The sequence below is a fragment of the Marmota flaviventris genome, chromosome 19, assembly GCF_047511675.1.
Source record: "Marmota flaviventris isolate mMarFla1 chromosome 19, mMarFla1.hap1, whole genome shotgun sequence".
NCBI lineage: Eukaryota > Metazoa > Chordata > Mammalia > Rodentia > Sciuridae > Marmota > Marmota flaviventris.
The window spans coordinates 28262430-28281207 of NC_092516.1; the positions used below are offsets into that span (position 1 = coordinate 28262430).

The 18778-nt window shown below is 42.7% G+C and overlaps 1 long non-coding RNA gene and 1 other non-coding gene across 2 annotated transcripts in view; both read left to right on the top strand.

Moving 5' to 3' along the window:
* The first annotated feature begins 678 nt into the window (after window positions 1–678).
* The window catches only part of LOC139702934 (uncharacterized), a 41901-nt gene continuing 23801 nt past the window's right edge, over window positions 679–18778 (top strand). Inside the window, exons 1-2 of the long non-coding RNA XR_011705505.1 lie at window positions 679–849; window positions 2247–2400. This is a non-coding gene — a long non-coding RNA (uncharacterized lncRNA). The remainder of the gene's footprint in view (window positions 850–2246; window positions 2401–18778) is intronic.
* On the top strand, window positions 5539–5668 carry LOC139702986 (small nucleolar RNA SNORA42/SNORA80 family). Its single transcript, XR_011705541.1, has one exon. It is a non-coding gene; the product is annotated as a small nucleolar RNA SNORA42/SNORA80 family (small nucleolar RNA).

Genomic DNA, 18778 nt, shown 5'->3' on the forward strand with positions numbered 1-18778 from the left:
AAGAACAGAAAATAATATAAAAAGATCTTTATTTTTCCAAAAGTCATGAGACAAAACGATAGGATGTTATCCCTTGTTAAAGATGCTTGGTAGGGCCGAGCGGGGCGGCGCACACCTGTAATCCCAGCAGCTGGGGAGGCTGAGGCAGGAGGAGCACGAGCTCAAAGCCAGCCTCAGCAACTTAGCGAGACCCTGACTCAAAATGAAATATAAAGAGGGTTAATGTGGCTCAGTGGTTAAGTGCACCTGGTTTCGATCCCGGTACCAAAAAAAAAAAAAAAAAGGATGCCTGGTAAGTCCTTAAGTGCTGCCCAACTTCTCTATAAATGAAACATTTTCATCGCTAAAAAAAGAGGTATGAGGGTCCTTTGCCTTCTCGGGAGCTATACTTTGATCTGGATTGTTCATTTTAGAAATAAGATTCCGTATTATTTTTAAAAAGTAAACAGCCGTCAGCCGCGTCGGCGAGCCTGCGCAGGCGCAGACTGCCGCAGGGCGGGGGGGGGGGGGGGGCGGGGGGGGCGGGGGGGGGCGGGGGGGGCGGGGGGGGGCGGGGGGGCGGGGGGGGCGGGGGGGGCGGGGCGCGGGGCGACGTGGGGGTTATTGCGCGTGCGTCTCGGGTCGGAGCGAGCTTGCGCAAGGCCTCGCCCTCGTGGGCGCCTGCGCGGAGTCGCGGGTCGGTTCGCCCGCGGAGTCCGGAAGGTTTGGAGCTGCTCGGTGTGCTGCTGGGCCTGCGCCATGCCGGGCCTGCGCCATGCCGGGCATCGTGCTTTTCGGTCGGCGCTGGGCCATCGCCAGTGACGACTTGGTTTTCCCTGGGTTCTTCGAGCTGTTCCTGCGAGTGCTGTGGTAAGGGCGGCCGCTCTGCGGGCGACTGTACCGCGCCGAGGAGGAGCTGGGGGCGCGCTGTCCCTGGAGACAGTGACAAAAGTACCAGCCTGCTGACCGCAGAGGCCGGGACAGGGGAGGCGGTGTCGGGGTCAGGTGCGCGGCCAGGACGTCGGCGCTACAGGGCACGAGCAGCGCCCGGTTGCAACGCTGAGACCTGGCACACGGGAGCGGGGTCCTCGTTGCAGACCAAATACCATTGCCTCGAGCTCTCCTTCTCGAGCCGGGTGCACTTGCTTCATTCCCTTACTCCGCGTGGGAGAGCAAAACTCCTGCCCCTGCAAGACGAAAGTTGGAAAATAATGCCCTTCGTTGCATTCTTGAGCCGGTGGTGGCAGAAAGACTCCTCAAGTGTTGTCTTTCGGAGTGTGGAACCAATGGGAAGCGACACTGGTGCATGAAGTCAGTTCGCAAAGGGTGTGGGCAAGGAGTAATACCATCGTTCTCAAACAGTAGATTCTCAAGGAATTTGAAAACAAGAGTTATGAGCTACTTCCCAGGAACTTTCTAGTTTTCAGGGCCAGGTTTTCTGAAGTCATTTCCCTGTTATTTCTAGACATGAAGGCCTGATTTCGCAAAACTGAAGAAAGCAGTTATCTAGTCCAGTACCCCTTCCTCTTTCTTTTCTTTTTTCTTTTTTAATTCCTCCAGGTGGTCCCGGGACTCAAACCCAGGGCCTCAAATCCAGGGTCTCACACGAGCACTCTACCACTGAGGTCAATCCCCAGCCCCCAAGTTCTACTTCTTAAAGATCTGGGCTTGAATCTATGTAATAAGGCAATCTTGCCAAGTGTTGCGCAGCCTTCTGCTAAAATACCTCTAGGGATAGGTCAGGGTCATTATTACTTTGTGGTGTTCAGTGCTGTCTTTCATTGTTCTGCACTGAATTACAAAATTGTAGTCACAGGGCCACAGGACTTCTCCTTTCCTGTCTTATCTGTGCTTAGCATGAACATCTTTGCATTTCTGTTTAGTTCCTTCCCTCTTGGTTTTGAATTACACACTGCAGATTATAGTGTGCTTGTTGTTAAACCACCAATGTACAAATTCTCCTTAGTAATTTAGCAAACATAATTTTTGGCTTACCAGTTGCATATTTCCACCAGCAGCTCACATTATATTTGCTTATTTGTGACTTTAAATGGATTATAGCATGCACAGAATAAGAACAATGGTATAAGCATGGAAAGTATAGAAAGCCATGCTCTTTCATTGGCTTGCTTGATCTTTTATTGATGAAAATTGTATTTCACAGTCAGCCTTGTTTTGAAAAATATTAACTTTCTTTACTTCTTTGAATCATGTTTTACAAAGCTGCTCCTTGGATTCCAATTCTGACCCTCCCTGTTTCTGGACAGGTGGATTGGCGTTCTGACCTTGTATGTCATGCACAGAAGGAAGCTAGACTGTGCTGGAGGAGTTCTTCTCAGCAGTTACTTGATCGTCCTCATGGTCCTTCTGGCGGTTGTTATATGTACTGTTTCGGCCATCGTGTGTGTGTCAGCATGAAAGGTAGTAGTTTCCTATTTGTTACCTATTCTTTTTTATTTAAATAACCTTATTGAAATGAAATTTGCATACTCTGCAACTCACCCATTTAAAGTGCACAAGAATTGTGCAACTATCACCACAATCAACCTCAGAATATTTTTATCATCTCCAAAAGATGTACCCATTAATAGTCACTTATTTCCCCCAAGTTCACCCAGCCTTGGGCATCCACTAGTCTACATTCTGTCTCCATAGATGTGCCTGTTCTGGACATCACAGAAGTAGAATTGTCCTTAATTGGCCTTTTGGTCTGGCTTCTTGGCATAATGTTTTCAAGGTTCATTCATGTTATTCACGTTCAGTACTCCATTCCTTCTTATGGCTGAATAAGGTTACATTGAAGGATAGACCACATTTTACTCACTCAACGGTTGGCGAACATTGGGTTTCCATTGGGGGCTACTACAGATAATGCTACTTTGAACATTTGCTTGCAGGTTTTTGTGTAGATGTGTCTTTTCATTTCTCTCAGATGTGTACCTAGGAGTGGAGTTGCTGGGTCAAGTAGTAACTCTAAGTTTAAACTTTTGGCATGACTTCTGCCAGACTTCTGAGTAGCTGCACCTTTTGCTTTCACATCAGTGTGTATAAGCATTCTAATTTCCTGTCCTCACTAACACATTATTATCAGACTTTCTGATTATAGGCATCCTAGTGAGCAGGAAATGGTATTTCATGGTTTTGATTTACATTTTTTGATGACTAATGGTGTTGACCATCCTTTCATGTGCTTACTGGCTATTTTTATATATCAGTTTTGGAAAATTGTCTACTCTAAAAAATAATTGTCTACTCTAAAAATATATTATCCTTTATAAAGATTATGTTATTATTATATAAAGATTATCCTTTTATAAATTATTATTATATAAAGATTATCCTTTTTTTTTTTTTTCTTTTGGATGCTGGGGATTGACCCCAGGCCCTTGCATGTGCTAAACTTATAGTCTACCAGTGAGATATGTCCAGTTGTGGATGGCCAACTGGAAGGACAGTTATACAGTGGGTGATAGAGTGCAGGTCCTGACAGTTAGGAATGACCAGCTGAAACAGGTGTTAGTAAAGTGTTTCATAAGAAAAAGATCTTAGGGCTCCAGATCACTAAGAAGCAGAGCATGCACTCATTTACGATGGGAATATATAGAAAACAGAGCTCTGTGTATTTCAATATTTAGTAAAACGGTGGATCTGTTGGGTCTGGATTGAAGAAGGTCCCCGTTTTGTGGTCTCTGTTGATCTCTAGTCTGAGTTTTATTGGTACAAATGCTGAAAGGAGGAACTGAATGTGTACAGCATGGCACTTCCCAGTGCAGTGACAGTGCAGTGACAATTCCCAGTCAAGGCCGATTTTCTGAAAGATAAAGTATTTGGACAGGTGTCATTTTAGACATAGCGTTTTCTAATTCATATGCCCTTTTTGTCAAGTCACATTCCATTTGAACCACTGAGTTTCTAACTATTATGGGAGGTTCAGATTTGGAACAGTTAAGTGTGAACTCCCTTTCCTCTTAAATGTTTTTCTACTGTTTTTGGTGGTATCAGGACACGTTTGCATTTCTGTGGTGGGTGCCCCTATTCACTCCTCCTAAATGCTCCCATGATTCCTGTACCATCACACCCCTGGTCAGAGCCCAGGAATCCTCTGCAGGTCATACTGTAGTTGTGGGTTGCCTGCCCCACCACCTCCCCTAACCTAGCCTGGCTTTGTTTAGTCCATCCCCACCCCTCACATTCCAACAGTGTGAGAGAAGCTGGTGTAAGCCCGGCTCAGGGTGGTCTTCACATGTGGGTGATTGGTTCAGGAGTGGATGTGGGACCCAGTGTGGGCCACTGAAAGTCAGGAGCATGTGCTGGAAGTTTCTAGGGAAGTGCTTCCTTGCTTCTGTAGGAGAGATCATCATGGCTGTTCTGGGTGGTGCTGCTTCTCTACCCACACACTGAGGAGGCAGCCCAGTGAGAAGCCTGATTCCCATCTGCCTCTCAGGACCTGTCCTTTGAGTCTGCACAGGTTCTTCCTGCCTTTAAACCAGTTTGAGTTAGATTTTTCTGTTACTTGTTTCTAGAGGTATCCCAGATAAACTAAAAGCAATATCTTATAAGAACTTGCCAATTTAATATCCAATTTGTAGCCAGGTGTGGTAGCACAGGCCTATAATCCTTGTGGCTTGGGAAGCTTAGGCAGGATTATCACAAGTTTGAGGCCAGCCTCCTCAACTTAGGTTTCACTAAGTTGTGTAGGGCCTTGCTAAGTTGCTGAGGCTGGCTTTGAATTTGCAAGCCTCCTGCCTTAGCCTCCCAAGCTGCTGGTATTACAGACATGCACCACATGCCTGGCTGAAAATAAAAAAATTTTTAAAAGGGGCTGGGGATGTAGCTCAGTGGTAAAGTATCTCTGGGTTCAGTTTTCAGTACCAAAAAATTTTTTTTAAAATTACCAAATTATTACAAGTAATTAGTATTGAATGTCATTAAAAACATTATAGAAATTTCAGTGATGAATATCATAGAAAAGGCTTAAAAAAAGAAAAAAAGGACAAATGGAAAAAGGCAATTGTAACACCTGAGACAAAGACAGAGACTCCTCAGTATATAAGGATTTCTACAGTGACTAGGAAGGGAACCCACAGGTAATAGAAACAGAGGCAGACAGCATGAGCAGTAGAGAAAGCAAATTCAAACGTATAAAATATTTAGCCTCAATCACAAAATAAAATCCCTTAGAACCTTGCATGGTGATGCTGAGTAGAAATAGGCAGCTTTTTTTGTTTTCAGTGCTGGGGTGGAACTCAAGGCCTCAGCGTGCCAGGTGAGCCCTCTGCCATGCGCAACATCCTCAGCCCTCAGGCAGCTCATTTGTTGGTGAGAAGGTAAATTAGTTGAGTCCTTTGGGAGACCAATATGGCAATAAGAGTGTGTGTATCTATTTTTTTCCTATATATTTGACTTGTGCAAAGGTGCACTTGTAGGGATCGTCATTGAGATGCTGTTCCTAGAAATAAAACATCATATAATACTATGTGTATCCAAAGGTCACTGATTAGATGAACTGTACTTCATCCTTGTCATGGTCTGCTGTGCTCCTTTACATGAGAAAGTGATTCCTGGATTTGGATTTGTGGCAGGCCCCTTCCCTTGGACCTCTGATAGTGCCCAGCCCAGGGCAGACGAGCCCAGAACCACTGCTGACCTCTGCCCTTAGGCTGCTGGCACTGAAGCAGGTTGCACAATGGTGGGGGGAAAAAGAAAGAGAAAATAAGTTGTGAACAGTAAAGGGTGATTTCATGTGGGCTAAGGTACAAGACATTGTATGTTGTTTGCTGCTCTTTTCCACAGAATGTAATATGTGTTTGTTTATGTGCAGACTCTCCCTGAAGGAGACACAGCTACTGGCTTACTTCTAGGGAGGGGAACTGAGGACTGGGGTTCCGGGGTGGGAGGAATGCTTAAAATTTACTTTTATTATCATCATCATCACCATTATTTTGTGGACTAGGGGTGGATCCCTGGGCATTATGCTGCTAGACAAGTTTTCTACCACTGAGCTACACCTCAACCCTAAAATTGAGTTTTTATCAACTTGACCTATTTGAACTTTTTACTCTGTACTGATTCAGTGAGGTGTGTGTATTTGTGTGTGTGTGTGTGGGGGGGGTTGTTGTTTGTTTGTCTTTACATATTTTAATTTCAGGTCTATTTTAAAATAATTAACACATTGGTAACTTTAATTCTTGGTACAAGGATAACTTCCATTGCCCCTTTTGTTTTATTAGTCAAGTCTTAGTAATTAATCTGTCATTTGAGCAGAAAGACAATATGTATTTAGCTTTACACTGATATTCTCTGAAATATCACACGTTGTAGAGGGAGTATTTGGAGCAAAATAATTGAGTCATCCTTATCCAAGAGACTGATCCTCTTTTTCTTGGTTGTAAATACATAGCTTTGTTGGGAGCAATCACTGTTATTGTAGTTATTTTTTTTTTCTTCAGTGGCACTGGCAGTTGAATACAGGGACCCTACCACTGAGGGTCTCACTGAGTTGCTTAGGGCCTCATCTTTGCTTTGAACTCTCAATCCTCCTGCCTCTGCCTCCCGAGCTGCTGGGATTATAGGTATGTGCCATGGTGCCTGGCTCAGCTGCCTCAATTTTAAAACAAGGATACTATAGAGTTTCAAGGTTATTAAGACTGGAAAGAGTGGGCACAGGGAAACTGGTGTGGGTTGGGATATAGACTCTGATTATAATGGTCACTGTTTGTAATAATAACTCAGTTTTGGACTTAGTTATTGGAACTTAGTTATTAGTACAATGGCCTGATTTGAGTTGGTAACTTTTTTTTTCCTCTGCTCTCATTCTCTCTCCATTTTCCCTTTGACATCCTTATTGTTCTGAGGTCCCATCCTTAGATTAATTCCTTCTTATATATTTCTCTCTCTCTCTCTTTTTTTTTTTTTTGTGTGTGTGTGCGTGCACATGCACGCGCGTGCATTGAGAAGTAGAACAGCAATTGTCAAAGTTTGGATGCTCTTTATTTAGGGAAATAGGAACGATCCAGGAAAATTCATTTAAATTCCTTTTAAGGTCTTGGTACAATGCTACCTCTGACTATAACACATGTTTGCGACAGGTAGAAACTTAATAGATTCGTGGACTTTGTTTCCTTTTTGGACATAATGTACCAAGTTGGTCCACTGAAGATCCTATTTTCCGGGGTGCAGTGTGTGTACACTGGTGGCCTCGGGAAGGTCAGACTCATAGGTGGCACATGGGCTGTTGATTGTGATCATTCACTCACTCCGTGTTCAATGTCAAGGTTCAGAAGGGCAACTCTCTCCTTCTTGGATGGTGCCCTCTGGCCACTTTTCTCCAACATCTGTCCTATCTCTGGCCTTCATAATTCCACAGCTCACCCCTGGGGCTCTTTGTAACCTCACCCCCCACCTCTGTCAGCTCTTTCCTGCCTTTAGCCTTCCTAATCCTAACCCATCCTGGGTTTTCACTGCTGCCATGGGCTGATTTCCACAATGTCAACCCTCTCCCGACAGCTGATGCATCTCCGTGAGCTCCAAACAATCTCAGGGGGTTTTCTCCCTCAGCTTCTCCAGTTGCCCAGTCGCCCTCCCCCCCCAGGTCCATTCTTCTCTTGGTCTATGTGGTTTCATCCCCAGAGTAGTGCATCATAGTCTCATATTCCTTACCTCCAGATCACACACCCAATGGCTCCTCTCTCTCTTCCGTTAACCAATTTCCTAAACTCCCTGAGATCACAGCCTTCCGGACACACTTCTCTCTCTACATTCTGGCAATTCTAGGTTCTATCCTTTAGCTCACAGTGAACATATTGTTTCTGGGATAATATCCCTCTTAATTTTTTTTGTGCTTTTTCCTGCCATCCGTTGGTTTCCTTTTAAAAACATCTTTATGAATGTTTAAATAAAAAGAGGTGATTTAAAGAAAACTCTTAACTGGCTAATAGTACAGGTGGTATATGGGCTTGGCGCAAATTGTGAAGAGAGTGCAAAGCCGGCCGCGGTTGGGAGTGGTGCCCATGAACATAAAACTACGAGGTACTCAGAGAAGTCATTTTGGAAGGATGGTAAAGTACTAGCTAGATGACCGAACTGTTAGGCAGAGTCTCAGCCTGTTAAAGATCAGCCTCCAAGAAGGCATTTAGTGCTGTGTCTAAAAGACTCAGTTTTTAATCCTGTTTTCAGTTGTGTGAAATGTTAAATAATTGGCTCTCAAAAAACAAACAAAAGAGAAAGAAAAAGAAATCCCCTCTTGTAGCATTTTATGATCTCCATAGTGTCAATACTCTCAGGATGGGTGATTCCCAGCTAATGACTCAACATCATTAAGTGTGGATTTGGGAAGAGAGGTGTACCGCCCATTCTCCTGCCAAGTGGTACAAGCCAGCCACCACATACCATTGCCTGTTCTGGTTAATATTTCATTTCTGGGCTCCTTGGTTTCTTTTCATAAGGAAAGGCAATAATCTTATTTGTTTGATAAGAGTGTTAGATGGATTCAACCCCGTAAACCACCTAACAGAAGTATATAGCTTTGCACTAACGGTTCTTCTCCATCGTATCAAATAAATGTATAGGGAACAAACTTGGGACATTAACAGGTTGTGAGGCATTTTTGGATGGACTTGCGCACATCAGATAAGCTGAATTTGTCATTGAAAAGAAACGAAGAAAATGTCTTGCTCTAAAGTTGGATCCTCTTGAAGCTGGGAGGGAAAAGCACTGAGAATCAACTGTCCAAACCAACTCTTCATTCCTATCAGGATCCGAAAGTCAGAGCTTTACCATCAAGAGACAAATGACTGCACTGTTCCTTCAAACTTTAATTTCTATGGGGACATGGCCCTTTCTGGTTTTTTTTGTGTGTGTGTGTGTGTGTGTGTGCACGCGCGCCCCTTTCCTGCCTTATCCATTCATTTCCTATTGAAAACATCTTTCTGCATCTATAATACATTGGAGGAGATTTTTTTAAAAGTATTAAATAGCTAACAGTACAGCTGGTATGTGAGCTCCGTGCCCACGTTAGAGTTACATCTGTTACTCTTGTTCCTGAGACGATCAAAGTATTAAGAAGGCCAAATAGAGGAGACACAGACAGAGAGGAGAGCAAACAGTATAATTTCCTCTGTACCAGCTCATTAAAGAATTGACAGGATTCCAGATGTAGGTGGGAAATGGAAGATCCAGACGCAGCCTGCTGTTTGGCTGGAGCCTGCCATCAACAGGCCCTAGGATTAGGGGAGGAAATAGGAAGAGGAAGCCCGTGCTTCTTGGCTAAATCCTGTGGAGGGATTATGGAGATGGCACAGAGAACCTGAAGGACACTTAAGCCTTTATATACGTTAGGCAAATGGATGGAAGAAGGAGAACAAGGAGACCATTGTTTCTCAGCTCTGACACAGGAGGCGTGTTACTCCTTGGAAATTGCACCTACATACTAAGTTATGTCAGGGGTGAGCAGTGCCTTCTCTTTCCTCACTAATAGCAGCACAGGCAGAACTGAGTGCCAGGCATGAGTTTTGGGGGCCAACCTAGCCTTCATTGTTTGACTCTTTACCTCCCTAATCCTGGGTTGGGGTTTCAAGAAAAGATCTCTATGAGCCTCCTCCTTAGCCAAATGAGTGCTCGGGGTTTGCTCTGTTGATATTATCTTGGCTAAAGTGACCTAGTTTGACAGCTCAGCGATGGAAACTTTCCCTAGATAGGAGAGATAATGCTCAGAACCCAGTTTATGACTTACCTAATGTCAAGTACTTAGGAATCTAGAGAAATAATCGGTCCCTTGGGATTTCTGCTAAAATGAAATAAATCCTGTTGCCAAAGATGTGACTGTTCAAGAGATAGAAGAGATCCAAGAGCTCACAGGGCTTCATATTTGGCCTCTGCTCCTGCTGTTTCTCCAGAGGACAAAAGCCACAGCCTATCCGATCCTTTCACCGCCTCTACAACTAAGACCCAACCAAAAGAAGAGGCGAAATCTGGACATTCCTACCCAGAGAGGCCCCATGAATAGTGTATTTCAGTTGAGTTCACATTGTCAAACTCCTCCAGCCTCAATAATGATGCCTATTTGTATAGGGATATTTTAAAGATGACATAAGGTAATAGATTGTCAAGACACTGAATGATTCTCTATAGAGACAGAGATTAGAATTGACTCTCCAAAAATTCCAATTCTCATTATCACAGTAAAATAAAAGCAAGATAACTGTTATGCTAAGAGCCATCTTGGGGGCAGGGGTGGAAGTGATAAGACTAAGAAGGTAGAGTGGAAACATGTCGGCTCTACATTCCAACAGTCTGAGTAATTTTCTATGGGTGTAGCAAATGCTAGATAAATGACCTGAGAGAAGATTGATTTTGCCTCATAGTTCCAGAGGTTTCAGTCTATGATTGATTTCCCCTGCTGCTTTGGATCTATGGTGAGATGGCATACCATGGTGGGAAGCATATGGCATAGTAAATTGTTTACATCATGAATGGGGAGAGAGAGAAAGAGAAGGAACAAGAGAGAGAGAGAGAGAGAGGGAGAAGCAGGCACTGTCCCCTTAGACCCCACCTCCCCAATGACCTAAAGACCTCCCACTAGGCTCCACCTCTTAAAGGATACAAAATCTTTCAATAGCATCAAACTGAGGACCGAATCTTTAACATGTGGGCCTTTGAGTGACATTCCAGACCCAAACTACAAGACCAGTCTATTTGAAGTTCTTTAGCCTGTGGACGGTCTGTCATAGGACACCTCAGTCTCAATAATCATGTAACAATTCCCCTAATAAATTTCTCGTCTGTCTGTCTATCTCCCTCCCTCCCTATCCTCTGTCTCCTATTGATTCTGTGTCTCTGGAGAACCTGACTCATACATTATGCTTTTGAGTCCTTTTGTCCTTTTGAAATGCCAAAAAACTTCAGCAGAGTCTTGAAGCGAGTTTGACACTTCAGGGACATATTGAATTATCTCATTCTTAGTTTCCCTCAAGAGATCACAGACAGGTTCACAGGCAGAGATAAGCACCAGCTTGAAATGGAAACAGGACTGACTGGTATGCACTGTCCAAGACAGAGCATTTGTCTCTACAAAACTGCCCTTCTTCCATCAGTCTACCCCCATTTTGGTGAAGGATGACTCCATCCTTGCAGTTTCTCAGGTGAAAATCTTGGCGGTAACCTGGACTCCTTTCCTTCTCTTGTATCCCGTGTCCAAATCTGCTAGGAAATTCTGCTGGGCTTCTTTTCCTAATCTTTCTAGAACCCAGCCTTATCACTTTACCTCCACTGTTAATGTCTAGGTGAACATTATTTCTTGCCTGGGACATGGAAACTGGTCTTTTTTACTCTCAAGGTAAAACTATATCCTTGATTAGAGTTGACGTGTCCCACATGGCCACCCCATGACTCACTCACTCTTCCACACTCTTGCCAACCCCTCTCCCTCTCACCTGCTCGGCTCTACTTACACTGATCTTCTTGCATTTTCTGAACAATTCAAGTGTGCTTCTGCCTTAGCTTTTGCTGTTTCTTCTGCTTGGAACTCTTTCTTCCATTCTAAGTCTTTCTTAGACTCAAATGGTATCTTCAATCACATGGGCCCTCCCTGGTCAGGATGCTGAAGACAGCCCCCGGTTCCCAGACTCCTGCATCTTGTACTTGGCTTTACTATTCTCCATTTCACTTATTGTCACAAGGCTTATGCTTATTTGATTAATGCTTATTCCTTCCACTAGAATATAAGCTCTGTGAGGGTAGGAATGTCTGTGTATTTATTGCTGTATCTCTAGATTTTATAACATGATCTGGTGCTCACTAAATACCTGTTCAGTGGACGAACAAATTAAAGCATTGGAATTGAGAGTACTAAGTCTAGTAATATCTTTATTACCTTGGTTTGAATCTCAGTTTAACATTATTATCTGGTGGAATTTAGCTGTTTTGTGCCTCCTCTATAAAATGAGATTAATGATTAGATGTATATCATATGATCTTTAATGGAGACAATGTAGGCAGAGTATTTAGGATGGTGATCAGTGGATAGAAAATGCTAAATGAATATTAGTTATTGCTGTTATTGAATAATAATAATAATCTACACATTTATATATCAAGTACTCTATGAAGGAGAAGTAGAAATGGTGATGTGGATAAGTTAAACAATAAACAATTTTTAGAGTCAAACAACTAGTGAACAAGGACAAGGGACAAGGTGCAGGTAAAAACAGCTCATGTGGTTCCACTGTATTGTGAATAGGGCTGCATTTAGAGCTTTGGACATGGGAAGGCATGAATGCTTTTCAAAGGTAGGGTATTGTTCTTGCTGATGTCATTATAACAATAGGTCAAAGTTAACAAAGCACTGGCACCTGGATAATGCGAGTTAGCATTTCCCAACTCTGTTTCATGGATATTATTGTTCAGATCTTAAGTGTTCCCCAAAGTCCATGTGTTAAAGACTTGGTTACCAGCCTATGACACTATTGTGAGGTGGTAGAAACTTTAGAAAGTGAGGTTTCATGGAATAAAATTAGATCATTTGGGATGTGACCTTGAAAAGGATATTGGGACTGTGACTCCTTCCTCTCTCTCTTGCTCCCTGGCTGTCAACTTTGCTCTATCACATACTTACTGTCATGATGTTCTGACTCACCACAGTCCCCAAAGCAATGCTATCAACCAACCATGGACTGAAACCAAGAGCCAAAATAAATCTTTCCTTTGTACACATTGATTTTCTCAGGCATTTTTTAAATTTTTTTTTGAGAGAGAGAGAATTTTAATATTTATTTTTTAGTTTTCGGCAGACACAACATCTTTGTTTCTATGTGGTGCTGAGGATCGAACCCGGGCCGCATGCATGCCAGGTGAGCGTGCTACTGCTTGAGCCACATCCCCAGCCCCAGTCTCAGGTATTTTGTCACAGTAACAGAAAGCGGACTAACACATGGATCATTAATTTCAATAACATAATCCACATAAAACATGGTCACGAGTGCTCTAACCCTCCTTAGGTATTGTTAGTGTAAGTTATATAGTAAATGCTCTGTGAAATCCTCTCGTAAAGACTCTTGTTTAGCTGTTGGACATATATTCCTCAAAACAGAGTTGGCTATAAAACATTTTATGTACATTATGTCTACTAACAGGGTTGAACCAATATTCTGTAGCGTGTCCTTAAAAAAATGTTAATATAACTGAATCTGTCGAAACAAGATGTTAGCTCTTGTGGAGGTTGGTCAGGCCATTGGGAGCTGATACCTGAGGATGGAAAGATTTACCTAGTTGGGGCAGTCAGTTGGAAACCAACTCAATAGCAGGAGGCCAGGGTAACATCTGGTCTTGAATGAGTCTGGTATATAATGGCTGTAGGTAGGTTGGGGCTCCAGAAGGTAGCAGTGGACAATAGACAGCAGCACTGAGCAAGGAGAGGTAGCACATGAGTGTCCCAACACCTCTGCAGAGCTCAGTGACTGAGGGATTGGTAAGAGGACCACATAAGGCCAAAGGAAGAAATGGGAGTCCCAGAGGACTCTTAGCTGGTAAGTGGACCTCAAATTTAAGCTTGGGGGTTCAGGATCAGATGCATGAAAACAGTGTCTGTGGGAATACCATTCAAGAATACAAGAAGCAAAGTTGATCGCAACGAGGTTATAAGAGGTGGAGGTGGAGGAGGAGATGCCAGAGGCTTGGTTTCAAGGAGCAGAGCCATAATGAAATCAGTTATGTGACAAAGGGGAAGAGATAAAATGTGATTCCTTAAGTCCTTTATGACTCAGACTTCATGGTCACATTTACTAAGCTGAGCCTACAGCTCAGGGGTGAGGTCCTAAGAGTGGGGAGAGAGGTGTGGGGACCAGAATCCAAGGCGGTCATTACAGAATGGAAAGTCAACACACCCCTCATGCACATCCAAAAGGCAGGTGGCTAAAACCTCCCAGTCATTCATCCTCACTGAATCCCAGCCGTGTGCCGTCTGCGCCATACCAGACTGCATTTGAAGCTGGCTGGCGTCCCAGGATGCACTTTGCAGCCCTCTGACACTTGGGAGAAATAATCAACCTCCTACTTGGTCTGTTCTGCACCATTTCTTAGGGACAGACTCCCCTCCCAGAGCAGTGGAGGTATTCTGGCCATAGAAGAATGCTACTATATAGATTTGGTTGATGTCCAATTTAAGTTTTTAAGTAAGAGTCCTTGTCATAAAATTACCCAGAATAACTGTTAGTTCTCTGAAGCCAGTGACAGTTACTCTGTCCCATAAAGTTTTTAAGAACGATGCTTGCCAACCTCTGGGCCTATTTATGATTTTTCTCTCTTGAATCATGACTGTAAAGTCCAAACGTTTTCCTTCAATCTGTGCAGGGGCTAGAGAAAGCTCTTTCATACAGATGTACTCTAAAATATCTAGTTAGATATGGCCGGTATATATTTTTTTCAATTGTATCAATACACTTAACACCTGTATAGGATACAGAGCATGGTACAAGGCAGAGGACGTTGGCAGAGGTGGGCAGGCAGCATAACCCGGAATCTCACTCAAATATAGAAGTCTAATAATTAAAGACCTCACATGAACATGGGTGCACTGGGAGCCTGGGTAAAGGTAGAAACTAGTGGAACCTTAGAAATCACAGAGGCCCAGAGTCAATGAGGGAGCATTGACTCTCAGGGCATCAAACACCAGAGTAGTCTAAAGACAAGTTTCTCACCATTTTTATGGACCCACATGCCCTCAGTAGAAGACACAGAGAGAGAAAAAAAATCTTCAATTATTACTGATACTAACTTGAAGCTGAATTTAGTTTGTAAGGGCTGTGATCCAGATTTTAATTTGCTTCATAAAAATTAAGAAATATTACATTTTCCACTGAGATTCATGGAAACATTCACGATCATTATATTTCAAAATCTGCATGGGTACATTGCAATCCCATGTTTAATGTCTAAGCTATTCTGCAAAAAGCAGTTTCAGGTTTTTTTTATATCTATCTTGAAGTCATGAGGAAGAGTGTTTCTTGTTTCAGAATCCCCTGAGTTTGGGTGATGACTGAATTTCTTATAAATCCCTCAATATTTTGAGTTTCAGGTGCCTTATCTGACATAGGGTCACACCATGAGGTTAATTGGATAGTATAAGTCTATAGATCATTTGACCCATCACCTGGCATTTAGAATGCATCCTACAAATGGTAACTCTTACTGGGACTATTTGGGGTGGGGATTTGAGTTGGAATCATGAGTATGGCACTATTGGTTCGGTGATAGGAACTCAGGTAAATCTCTTTTTGTTTTCCCTATTTTTTTTTTTTTAACCCATAACACTTTAAAATGACATATGGCTGCATCCCATGTTTAGGAGGGAAGGAGACATCTTGTTTATAAACATATATAACTGTGGAAAAAGGCAATGAAGTGAGAACTTTTATTATTTTTCTTTTTAGTGCATTACAGTTATATATAATAGTGGAGTTCATTTGGACATAATCCTACACACGTGAAATATAATTTGTTCCATTTCAGTTCTAAGTACTTTCTCTTTCCCTTCCCTCTTTCCTACCCCATTCATCTTCCTCTATTCTACTGGTCTGTCTTTTATTGATTGTTTTTAAAAGTGTGCTTTATAGTTAAACATAAAGGGGGAATTCACTGTGGCAAATTCACCTATGTACATAGAATAATTTGGTCAATTTCATTCTGCAGTGCCTCCCTTTCCCCATCCTTCTCTTTACCCCTTAATTCCCTTTCTCTACTCTGCTGATCTCTCTTCTATTTTCCTGGGAGCCTCCCTCTACCACCTTTATTTGCTTATTTCTCTCTAGTTTCCATATATGAGAGAAGGCATAATACCTTTGACTTCCTGAGTCTGGCTTATTTCACTTAGCATGATGTTCTCCAGTTCCATTCATTTACCAGTAAATACCATAATTTCAACCTTCGTTATGACTGAGTAGAACTCCGTTGTCTATAAATACCACATCTCTTCCTCCTCCTTTTCCTTCTTCTTTTTTTTTTTTTTTTTTCACTGTTGAGGATTGAACCCAGGGCCTCACACATGCTAGGTAAGTGCTTTTCCACTAAACCACATCCCTGGCATCTTCACCAAAAGAATCTCTGCAAAAGAGTTCAATGTAGATAAACTTCCTATTTTTATGTCGTCCTGTTTTAATTGGCCACTGGCTGAGAAGATACTAGCACTCCAGGTGCTGGACACCCCCTTACTAGTTTTTCATGAACATATCCAGTATAGTAGTTTGTAGAAATGTGCAAACAAGGCCTCTGGCCTTGAGCTGCGCTTCACAGAGATGACTACATTTTTAAGATAAGAGAAGTTACCAATTGGGCTCTATGGTAACAGCTGGCAGGGGGAGGAAAGAAAGGGGAGAAGAGGCTCTCCCCTACTCAGTTGTTGTTATCTTGAAGGGTTAACTTGCCCAGAACCAAAAAAAAAAAAAAAAAAAGTGAAAGAAAAAGCTGCTTTTATGTGAACTTCTGCAGACTGTGAACTTCTGAGCTCCTCCCCTGACATGCTGGGTATAAAACTCTGAAACTACCTGAACTCAGGGTTCAGGGGATTGATTGATTACAGCAAAAGCTGTACCCTCTGAACCTGGCTGCAGCCAAATAAAACTGCTTCCTGCTAACTTTGATGCCTTGCCTCGTTTGTCCCTATAACACTACCACATTTTCTTTATCCATTCATTGGTTGGCGGGCACCTGGATTGGTTCCATAACTTGGCCATTGTGAATTGTGCTATTATAAATGCTGATATATCTGCATGACTATCATACACTGATTTTGGTTTCTTTGGATAAATGCTGAAGACTGAAATAGCTGGGGACTCTCTTTTATTGGTCAGTTTATATAAAATTATACATGATATATTAAATATAATCTCAGAAGTTCTTTCCAGGAAGAAGATGTTGTATACATATCTGAAACATACAGTTGGAGCAAGGATAGTGACCAGAGGAAAAAATATTCTTGGACCATTGAGGTACAACTTTTGAAAACAAAGACGATGGATAAGGAAACCAAATGGACAAGACAGTGAAAACAGAGTCCCAGATTGACCAAGAAGTCCCAAAGTTGGGAGAGAGAATTCAAGTATAACCAAATAATTCCATATGTGATCACTCTAACCACTTGAGTGGAAGAAAACCTGCAGTGAGCCATTCCAAGAGGGAGTAGCATCAAAGGTCATGTTAGTTCTCAAAGTTTTTGAGGAGGACTCATTGTTTCTGCTTATTTCTTTGAAATCCAGAGAGCTGCTCAGAGCTGACCTGTCCCTGGAAGACGGAGTGGTGGGGAGGTGTTGCTGCCTCACACATAGAAAATGTGAGGTTACAGAGGCCAAGAGACCAGGAGGCAATTGCATGGAAAAGATAGTTTCTAACTCACTGTTCCCAAGAGGAAGATTCAGACCCTGGTCTTTGGGAATCAAAGAGGGAAGTCCCAGAATCAATCATCTTATGGAAGAGGTAGGGAGAGCTGTGGGTAGAGCCTGTATTGTGGCTTCTACAGGAAGAAACTGGCAGGTAGGATAAGCAGATTTGGTGGTGGCAAATTTGAATAATTTCAGAGCAATGGGTAAGAGGGACTGTCCCTGGTTCCCTGTTACCTGGCCCTGGGGTGATTAAGGCAGGGGGATAGTGCACCAGGGTGCAAGAACCTGATGGAAGAGATGATTGATATGAGGGCTCTGGGTTGATTGGTTTATATCAAGAAATACCCTCTAAATAAATTGTTTGATGTCTCAAGGATCTGACAGCCCCTTCCCTGGGATAATTAGGGTCCCAGACGTGTATCAAAATACAGAAAATAAATGACATGTTCCGTCCATCTGGGGATCTTATTAAAACGCAGATACCTGGGCCTCACTACCATCTGACTAATTTGTCCAGAGGTAAAGGTCAATTTACAGGTGAAGAATATGGGTGGGGAGAATAGAAGAAATGAGAATTCAGAGGTGTGGAAGTAAAAGCTGTATTTAGGCTCGCTTACCTAGGGTAAAATGTTTCTGTGGATGATGGATGGAAGTGGATATTTCAACAGCAATTAGAATGCCACAGGCCATCAACGCTCTCATTCAGGGATGGGTGGGGCTTCTGTTTGAAACAGAAAGCTACAAATTGGGACCGTTGTGTGTTGGAGGTTGTGTGTTGAGAAATTGTCTTCAGAGAATGTATTATTCGCTAGAAACATTATTGAGTTTTCACCATGGGCTGGAAACTGGGCAATTAGGCACTGTGGACATAAAGATGAGTATTTCACATTCCCTTCTTTGGTGGAGACAAGAAATACGGAGGAGAGATGGGTGATATAAAAAGGACCTTATGACAAATGCTTCCACAGAGACTCACACACACTGTGTCTTTGCCCTGGAATCGGGGAGAAGATATTTATCAATTTGGTCTGGTAGGGCTGGGGAACACTTCATTAAGGAGGTGACATTGGATCTGAGTCTTGATAAATGAGTGGTGGTTCATTAAGAAGGTAATGAAGAGAGAAGCATATGAGCAATGGTTTGAAGATGTAGAAGACGTCCAGAAGTTTTGAGCAGATGCATGGGAGTGGATGAGAACAGGCTGACATGGTATTTTGACAGCAGATGGCCAAAGGCCTCTTAAGCTCTGTTGAGCGTGAACTTCATGTTTTGGGCAATGGGTGTTCATTGAAGGCCTTCAAAGACAGGTTTGCTGCGATCCCTCGGAAGGATATTGTTGTGACGCTGGCATTGTGACCTAAGGTAGAGGAAATAAAAAGAAAATGACAGATGTGACTTGAAATAAAATATGGCTCGGGTTCTCTCTTGCAGGG